The sequence below is a fragment of the Mesoplodon bidens genome (assembly GCF_964165515.1).
Source record: "Mesoplodon bidens genome assembly, chromosome: 1".
NCBI classification, from domain to species: domain Eukaryota; kingdom Metazoa; phylum Chordata; class Mammalia; order Artiodactyla; family Ziphiidae; genus Mesoplodon; species Mesoplodon bidens.
The window spans coordinates 20,036,152-20,044,679 of NC_138176.1; the positions used below are offsets into that span (position 1 = coordinate 20,036,152).

The 8,528-nt window shown below is 40.3% G+C and overlaps 1 protein-coding gene across 5 annotated transcripts in view; it reads right to left on the reverse strand.

Moving 5' to 3' along the window:
• Positions 1-7,509, reverse strand: part of SHOC2 (SHOC2 leucine rich repeat scaffold protein) — a 103,899-nt gene extending 96,390 nt beyond the window's left edge. For 2 of the 5 annotated variants that reach the window (XM_081234223.1, XM_081234217.1), the window contains exon 1: positions 7,425-7,509. The gene's annotated coding sequence lies outside the window, so the exon portion shown is untranslated. Of the gene's footprint in view, positions 1-2,155; positions 2,177-7,424 lie in introns of those variants that run through there. The other 3 variants (XM_081234220.1, XM_081234218.1, XM_081234222.1) reach the window with 3 other exon arrangements.
• Between the last annotated feature and the right edge of the window lie 1,019 nt (positions 7,510-8,528).

Genomic DNA, 8,528 nt, shown 5'->3' on the forward strand with positions numbered 1-8,528 from the left:
ACTGACCATCATTATACTTGATCACCTTTAGGTCCTTACTGCCCAAAGCCCAACACAGTCTCACATGTTTTGGAGCTTCAATACACTTTGTCCTTGTCCTAAATACTCATGTTCTGTGCATACTACTATAAGCTATTATATAACAGGAGGTGGGAAAAATTAAAAAATATTGCAGCACTACAAGCCATTTAACATGCTGAGTTTCCACAGTTGCTTAGTGGGTGTTCTGAAACTAGGCCATATTTCTCGTATTAAGAATTTCAAATCCCTACTTCCAAAGTACAGAAATAACTATTTTCTAGATTAAATCATAAAACCTTACTATGTTAAGCTCCCTGGTATATAAGCATCCCATTTCTATGAGTTTAAAACTGTAATTAACACATGGTAGATAAACCAATATTTGTTTTAGCAACAAATAAGAAATAACTAGCTCTTTTACCTATCCTTATAATACTCAGAGAATTCAACAGGTTACAAAACTAAGACAAAATGCAATTTATATGAACCAGAATTAAAGCCCTTCAGTGAAATATCAAATTCTTCATCCCAGAACATATAAAAAACAAAGTTGAATTAAATATAATCTATTTCAGGTCACCCAAGCAAAGAAGTAATTATGACCTGCAATCTAATTTTTCCAGTCCAGGTTACCAAGAAATACCAAAAATAAATAAATAAATTAAACTTACTCTCTTTAACAGTTTAAAAGTTGTGGAAATATTTATGTCATTTTGTCGTATTGTTGCAACAGGTATGTTTTCATTCAAAACTGATGAAAACATGCTGTTACTCAATTTTACATATTTCATACCTCAGTACATAAAGAAACACATGGTAGGTATAAAACCTACAAACTTTAAGGCAGTAATATTATACTGCACTGATTCAGTACTTTCAGACAATTATTTGCTTCAACTTAGTTTTACTCAGTAAATACTTACAATATCTATTACATTTCATCTCATTAAGCGAATCTTCCCAATAACAAAAGGTTAACACATTAAAATTCTTAATTGTATCATTTTAGATGGAAATCTTTCTGAAATATAATACATGCTCCTGTGTCATCTTTAACAAAATTTACTAACAGCAATTAATCTCGTCATGATCTTACATCATTTTTGCTACACTGTTCTCGATATAAAACAAATGACATCTTAAAAAGATTTCAAATGTTTATCCCATAAATTTGCCTTAAACTGCTATATTCTTTTAAATGTGTTATATCTGCTTTTTAAGTATTTTACCCTTGCTCTTATTTTCAACTTTCATGTGGCCTCAAGGAGTACCCCAGTCCTTTTTACATTTGGTTAACAAACTTTTTTAAATTGTACATTATAAGAGTTTAGAGAGCCCTCAATTAAGACCTAGGGGATTCTGAGAGCAGGAAATGCGTTTAAGAGCAAAAGCACTATGACAACCCTTTGTCCTTTTCAGTGGCCTGTTTGTTTGGGGACCCTAGACTATTAATTTAAACTAATTTTCTATTAAGAGCCTACAAAGTCAAGACATTGTATACTGGAGAAATGGTAGTAAAGGCGGCAGACATACTTGATGCTCATCATGAAACTTACAGTCTAGCAAAAAAGACAAACACATCATTACAAAAATAATTTAGTGTTATAAAAAGGAAATACAGGTGTGGTAAGGGACCTTAAAACAGGAGAACCTAACTAGAGACCAAAGGCCTCCCAAAGGATATGATATGGAGGCCTGAAGGGCAATTAAAAGAAGTTAGCCAGGTGCAGAGAGCACGGGGTTGTATCCAAAGAGATGATACCAGAAATGTTTTAGTTTCCTAAAAAATAACCTTGAGATAAGTGAGATGTTATAATATTTATGAGGTAATTGCTAAAACGTGAACATTTAAAAAGGATTTCTCAGATTTCTATAATGAAACTAACAGGATCAAAACCAAAGGAAAAAAAACAAAGGCAATACGAGAATGTTTTAAAATGGGAGAACTATAGCATTTTGGAGGGAATGAAGTTTGGAATGACAAATAAGGTCCCTCATTGTGCCCTCAAATAAGTATTAAATCATACTATATGAAAAATTACTTAATATTCAAGTTCAGAGAAATTTTAAATCATATAAAGCCATATAAAGACTTCTACCAGGATATAACTGCTGATCATACAGTCTGACTTACCTAAAGCAAACAGTGACACTTTGAAATAAGTATGAGAAGAGGTTGTTTTTTTGTTGTTGTTGTTGTTTTGTGGGTTTTTTGTGTTTTGGGGTGTTTTTTTTTGCGGTACGCAGGCCTCTCACTGTTGTGGCCTCTCCCGTTGCAGAGCACAGGCTCCGGACGCGCAGGCTCAGCGGCCATGGCTCACGGGCCCAGCGACTCCACGGCATGTGGGATCTTCTCGGACCGGGGCACGAACCCACGTCCCCTGCACTGGCAGGCAGATTCCCAACCACTGTGCCACCAGGGAAGCCCGAAGAGGTTGTTTTCAATGTTCTCAGAAGACTGCATTTTAAATGTTTGTATAATAAAACCTTACTGGGAGTTCTAAGGAAGGAAATTCATAAATGTTACCTTAACATGATGCATACATGCTGAGAAAAATATATTTAAATATGATTTTGAAACATTTTATCATTATCCAAGTTCTAATTCTCAGAATTATTCCACATTAGGCTGATACGTTCTTGTATTTAATTAAAATATTAATGGAAAATATACACAGTTAAAAGTTTTAAATAATAATTTGAAGCAGCTCCCCAACATTAATGGAGATCCATAGTTCAAGGCCCAAATTAAATGAGGTACACAAGACAGAACAATCTCTAAAAATGATAACTTTAATGAAAGCCTACTGTATCACTTAAAAGATTAGGTCATACATGGACTCCAAACTGTTATTCCCTGCAGTTCTCCAAATGGACCTTAACATCTCTAACTTCTATGCTTTTTCTACCCTCTACCTATCTAACTTATTCCTCAAGAGTTAGTTCAGGTTGTATCCTTCAGTAAGCATTGCTGGTTATACATGCAGTCTGAATCTTAACTCATCTGAGTTCTTCAGTGTATACTGCTATCAAAGCGCTTGTCACATTGTAAAACAATTTACTGTTTGTCCCGTTCATGCAACAAACCATGAACTTACTGAAAGCAGGAAACATAGTATATTTATTCCTGTTCCCTCACAGTATTGGACACACATGGCACTCAGTAGAAGGTCTATGACATTAGTGAGTATGAAACTAGTTAATAAGAAATATTTATAGAACAAAATTTTAAAGTTTACTTAAAGACTATCTGCAAAATTGTGAAAGTCCTGAAAGCAGGAAGGACTGTTGTACAACACAAAAGTGGACACTGAGAAAGCCCAAATTTAACTGATGAAACTAACTCAAAATTCTAGACATTGTGTCAGAAAAAATCATTTCCACTTTACCTCAAAGACATCAGAAAAACTAAAAGAAAAAAGATTTATCTGTCAACTGTGAAATTACTTAATTAAATTTTCAGGATTTATAGTGTTTGAGGGCAAATAAAATGCTTAAATTGTGTGTTCAGAGTGCTATGAACATTAGAAGATAGACATGCCAAAATACTTCATAAAAGTCTTTCAGGTTCATTTCACATAGGGACCAATTATACCCTCTTTTAAGGTCACCTGTAATGTTTTAGCTTCAAGCAATATGTTCATTCTTTCCAATAAAAGAACCTTTACCTTTTACAGCATGAGCTACTTTTTGCAATCAGTTCTGATCTCTAGAAAAGTTGGAATGAGACATATAGTGTGAAATAATCTAATTAGTTCTTTAAATCTTGATAATGGGAATATCATACTTTCTCAAAAAGCACATGTTACCAACATCTCAAAAGCTGAAGAGCCCTCTGTAATTAGAATACTCTTTTCACATGTTAGAACTTTGATTTGCTGAGTTAAAGATGATGTGCTAAAAAACTGGGAATCAGGAGAAAATGCCAAAGACAGAAGGAACATTAGTTTACCTTAAAATAATGCAGTTACATATTTTAGAACATAACTCAGTTTCTTAGACTTATGCATGCTCTTTTTTACCTGTACTGGTTGACAATTAGATTTCAGAACACTCTATAATATATCAAGTTCAAGCACACCATAGGTCACCTTGTAACTCAGAAATTTTTCATATTTTAAAAGTCAGTGTAGATAGTTAGGAAAATACAAACTTTATTACATTAACAGAAAAAAATATTTCCAGAAAGACCTACGGCACACAACTCTGATACAATGTAAAATTCAGAAGACAGGAATAGCAAATTTTACATATATATTCTTTAGCAGGTTAAAGATTTAACCTTAAATTTTAATTATAATATGCCTAATGTATAACATGTAATGCATGAAATGTAAGTCCAACAATAAGCAAAAATAGCAACCAATTTAGTATCTGCAGTGCTCATTTCTCAAAACACATAAAAGTACTTTACCACTCTGCTGCTAAATTACAGCCAATTTCTAATTCATCTGTAACAAAGTATTTACTAATTCCCCACTAGTCTTATACAACTTTGACATTTCTGTATCTAAGTTTCCTCTCCTAATTGATATCTTATAAACTAGTTCAAGAACACTTCCACCCCCCCACCCCCAAAAAAAGAACACTTCCACCAAGCCCAAGCTATAGACCTCAGAACTCACTGAAGGACTTGGGGTCAACTTGTTTTTCTGGGTTTTTTAATTGTTTTGGGGGTGTTTTGGCCTTGTTTGGAGTTTTTATTACTATAAGCATAGATTCTATGCTTTTTCATTCATGAATGATAGATGAATGATATAGTGAACTGAATCCTATAAAGATACAGTCTTTCATTTAATCTTCAACCTCCAAAAAAGTTCATCCTTATATCTGTATGTCAGGGTTTGTATATTTTTTAGTAAAAAAACAACAGATTCTGATTTTTTTCTCATAAGATATATAAAATCTAAAAACTATTTACACTGTTTAAAGAACACGTCTTACAGAAATATTAAATTATACAACAAATACTGATAATCCAGCATATGTTTAAGACAAATATGAATGCAAGTTAACTGTCTGGATAACAAAGAATTTCAATATTATTCACGCTTCCCCTCAAAATCCATATAGGTAAACCAAGGCAAAAAAAATACCAGCAGCTATTCAGAAGCCATCTATGAGCATTCCACATAGAATTCCAGTTTATATCTCTCTTGAACATGGGACAAGTCCTGTCCCAAGTCACTGAAGAAACAATAATATTTAAAAAGTATAATTCCAGCAAGCATAACAAAAGAATTTATAATTTTAGTGTTCCTTTTGAAAAGTGGAATGTGTCAAATTTCTGACTGGTTTCTAGTTCAGAAGTTGTTGTATGAGTCTTACTTGCTACAATTATCAAAACACAGCTCTGATCAACTTTCTGAATACAGTAGTTTAAAAACTAAAAAAAAAAATCCATCTGCAAGTTATTAATGTATTTCTTAATATCACTCTTTAATCCACAATTCATAACAAATAAGAGAAAATCTTAAACACTTGAAAATTGTATTAACAATCAGAAACCAGAAAACAAGTGCCAACCTGAGATAAAAGTTTTCTTCAAAAACTGAACAAACACTTTGGGAAAAGGAGTAACCTTAGAGATAGGCCAAGTCCACATCTCCAAACTGGCATTTCAAGAATACAGTTTTATATGTCAGCTTTATGTTACATTTAAGCCATTTGAAAGTTACAAAACTTAAGACAAAGCCTTTATTTCTCTGCCGTCTATTCTTAAATGCATATTCATAATTAAATAAAACTTTTACAGTGCACCTGATTTCCAAATTAGTATTTAAAAGATTTATCACATTCAGTCTAAGATCCTTATGCTGGGAATGGTCAGTTACATACTTATTCCTAATAATTCTTGTCACTGTCGCATAGAAAACATCAACACTTGACAAATTCAAACTATGAACTAAGCTTACTGAATGTTACAAATTGTACCCAATAGCTACGTCTCTTCTAATACATATTAACAAACAGTTACAAGGGCTATGGCATGTAAAGCTGAGGGTAGAGGTTAGCAACTAATAGACTGAGGTTTTTAAAATTAAGACAATCTTTCAGTGTTGATGCTACATTTAGATAAAAAATTCTTAGTTACACAAGTGTACCCTAAGATTCTGAAAAACATAACAAAAAATAGTTTTAGATAAAATTATCCATTACTCTGAGCAGATACGAGAAATTGCTGACATTTATGAAGAAGTGTACAAAACTACACAGGTGTAAGCTTAGATGTAGACTGTTGGTACTTATCATGAGGGAGGCAAATACTATACAGTCAACATCTGCAACCCGATTTTGCTTCAGCATCCCCAAAGACTTAGAAAACATTTTTTTGGGTAGGTTGCAAAACACTGCTTCCTCTTTTATTCTCATCACCCCCATTATGATACAAAGCAACAGACAAGAAAATCAAATCACCAGCTGTAAGGGTTGAAGGCTTAAACACACACACACACACACACACACACACACTCAAAAGCATCTTCTTTTCAACTACCGAAACGGTATTCATTTCACCTGTTTGTACATCCATATTAACACAATTACACAAACCCTCTGTTGATTTTTTAAAAAAGGAGCAATTAATGGCTTGGCGTCATTATTCTTCTACCTAGGAAAGGGGGGGAGGGGGATGGTACAAAACAATGGATACTGAGGGGCTGGGGAAAAATCGTTTTGTCCTGAAGCCTCTACCATGGGGCGGGGTGGGGGGGGAAGAAGAGTACTTTTCCTCTGTCCCTAAAACCTACCGCGGAAAGAGGTTGCCATTAGGCATGTCCAACAGAGCAGTCTTGGATGCCTACAACTCGCTTCACCAAGCCACACACCCAAAGCCGACTCACCACTCTTCAAGGAACGGAGAGGAGACGGGGAGAGCGCGGTGGGCTTTGGGGAAGGGGCGAGGAAAGACTCCACCCCGTAGCACTACTGCCGCGCCAGGGCCCCCGCCAACGATTCACACGCCCACGGGGCGCCCGGCAGCTTGGGCGCGGTGACCCCGGGAGCCCAGTGGAGCAGCACCGTCCTTCGGGCGCCCCCGGCCCCGGTTCTCGAGCCGGTTCAGTCCTCGCCCGGGCGCTGTCCTGGTCGCCCGCCGCCACCGCAGGCCCGGCCCCGGACGCTGTCAGCCGGCCGGCTCGCTCTCGGCGCTCGGCTGTGGGCCCCGCACGAGAGCCGGCTACTAGGGCCCGGCCCTCCCGGCGACAGCACCCAGGAAAGCGGCGGCGGCGGCGCCTCCCAGGGCCCCGGCCCCTCGGGCCTCGCCCCGGTCCCGCCGGCTCGCGCCTGTCAGGACGCTCGGGGCCTCCCCCTATCGACAGCCCGCCCGACCGCCCGACGGGCAGGAAGGAAGGCAGGAAGAACCGGCCAACAGGCACCCTCCCGCCTCAGCGGCCCCTAGTTACCGTCAGGAGCCGCGACTCCGCCATCCTCTTCGCTCGCCCTCCTTCCTCCTCCTCCTTGGAGGCGACTCTGCCCAACCGCCGCCCCCCGCCCGCCCCTCCCCCACTCGCCCCGCCCCGCCCGCCCCTATACACACTCTCGCTCCTACCGCCCCGCCCCACCCCTCCGGTGCAGGCCCGTCAATCGCTGGGGAAGAAAAACAGGCGGAGCCAGGGCAACGGACGCTGCCCAATCAGAGTGAGGCACTGTCGCCAGCGACGCTACCCAATCAGAGTGAGGTATGGGCGCCAGCTTCCCTCTCTCCGCCCTTTTCCTTTCCTCCGCTCCTCAACGCGCTCACTCCCGCCCACAGGGCGCCGCTGGCTAGCTGGGCCACAGAGAGAGCCTCCAGCTGGGTAGAGAGACAACTCTCAATCCGAAGTTACTGTTGACGCTAAGGCAGCCATAACTGATAATGGCAACGGGAGTTTCCGGGCCTCCTGTCTCCTGTGTGACGTAGTTTTCCCTTCGCCCAATCTCATAGTTGCCCTGGGCAACAGTTGAGCCGTCTGGGAAGAGATGCATCTGTAAGTAGGCCCAAAAGAGAACCAAAGGTGACCAGACATCCCATGTTAAACAAGTTAATTCATATTCCGGACTAGCTGCCCGGGTTCGGGGATAGAGGGAGCAGGTTTCCTGGCCCTTATTCTGCTGGGACGTCTGGTCACTTAGGTGGACAAGAGTTTAGGGCTCCGGAATCCCCTGTCTTGCCCGGAAGTTGCCTTTGACACTTCTGAATGGGGTCATGGCAGAAGGATGGGAATAGCTTGCGCCCCCCCTTGTCCCAGGGAGTACCCATTCTGACAGGAGTGGCGAAGTGAGGTGAGTGTCCCTTGGTCCCGAACCGTGGGTCAGGCCCGAGCAGGCCGAACGGCCCCTGGGAGACAAAGCGCAGATGAGGCTAGCCGGACTCAGAGCCGCTTCCGCTGGAAGAAGGTTTTCTTTCCGGGCTGGCCAGGCGGCGGCTCGCCCCCCACCCCCCTCCGCCCCTTTGAGGCTCCCTGTGGGGTGAGGCGGCTCAACCGGCTCCCGTCGCCGCGCTGCTGCAAGCTGGGACGGGAGGGGCC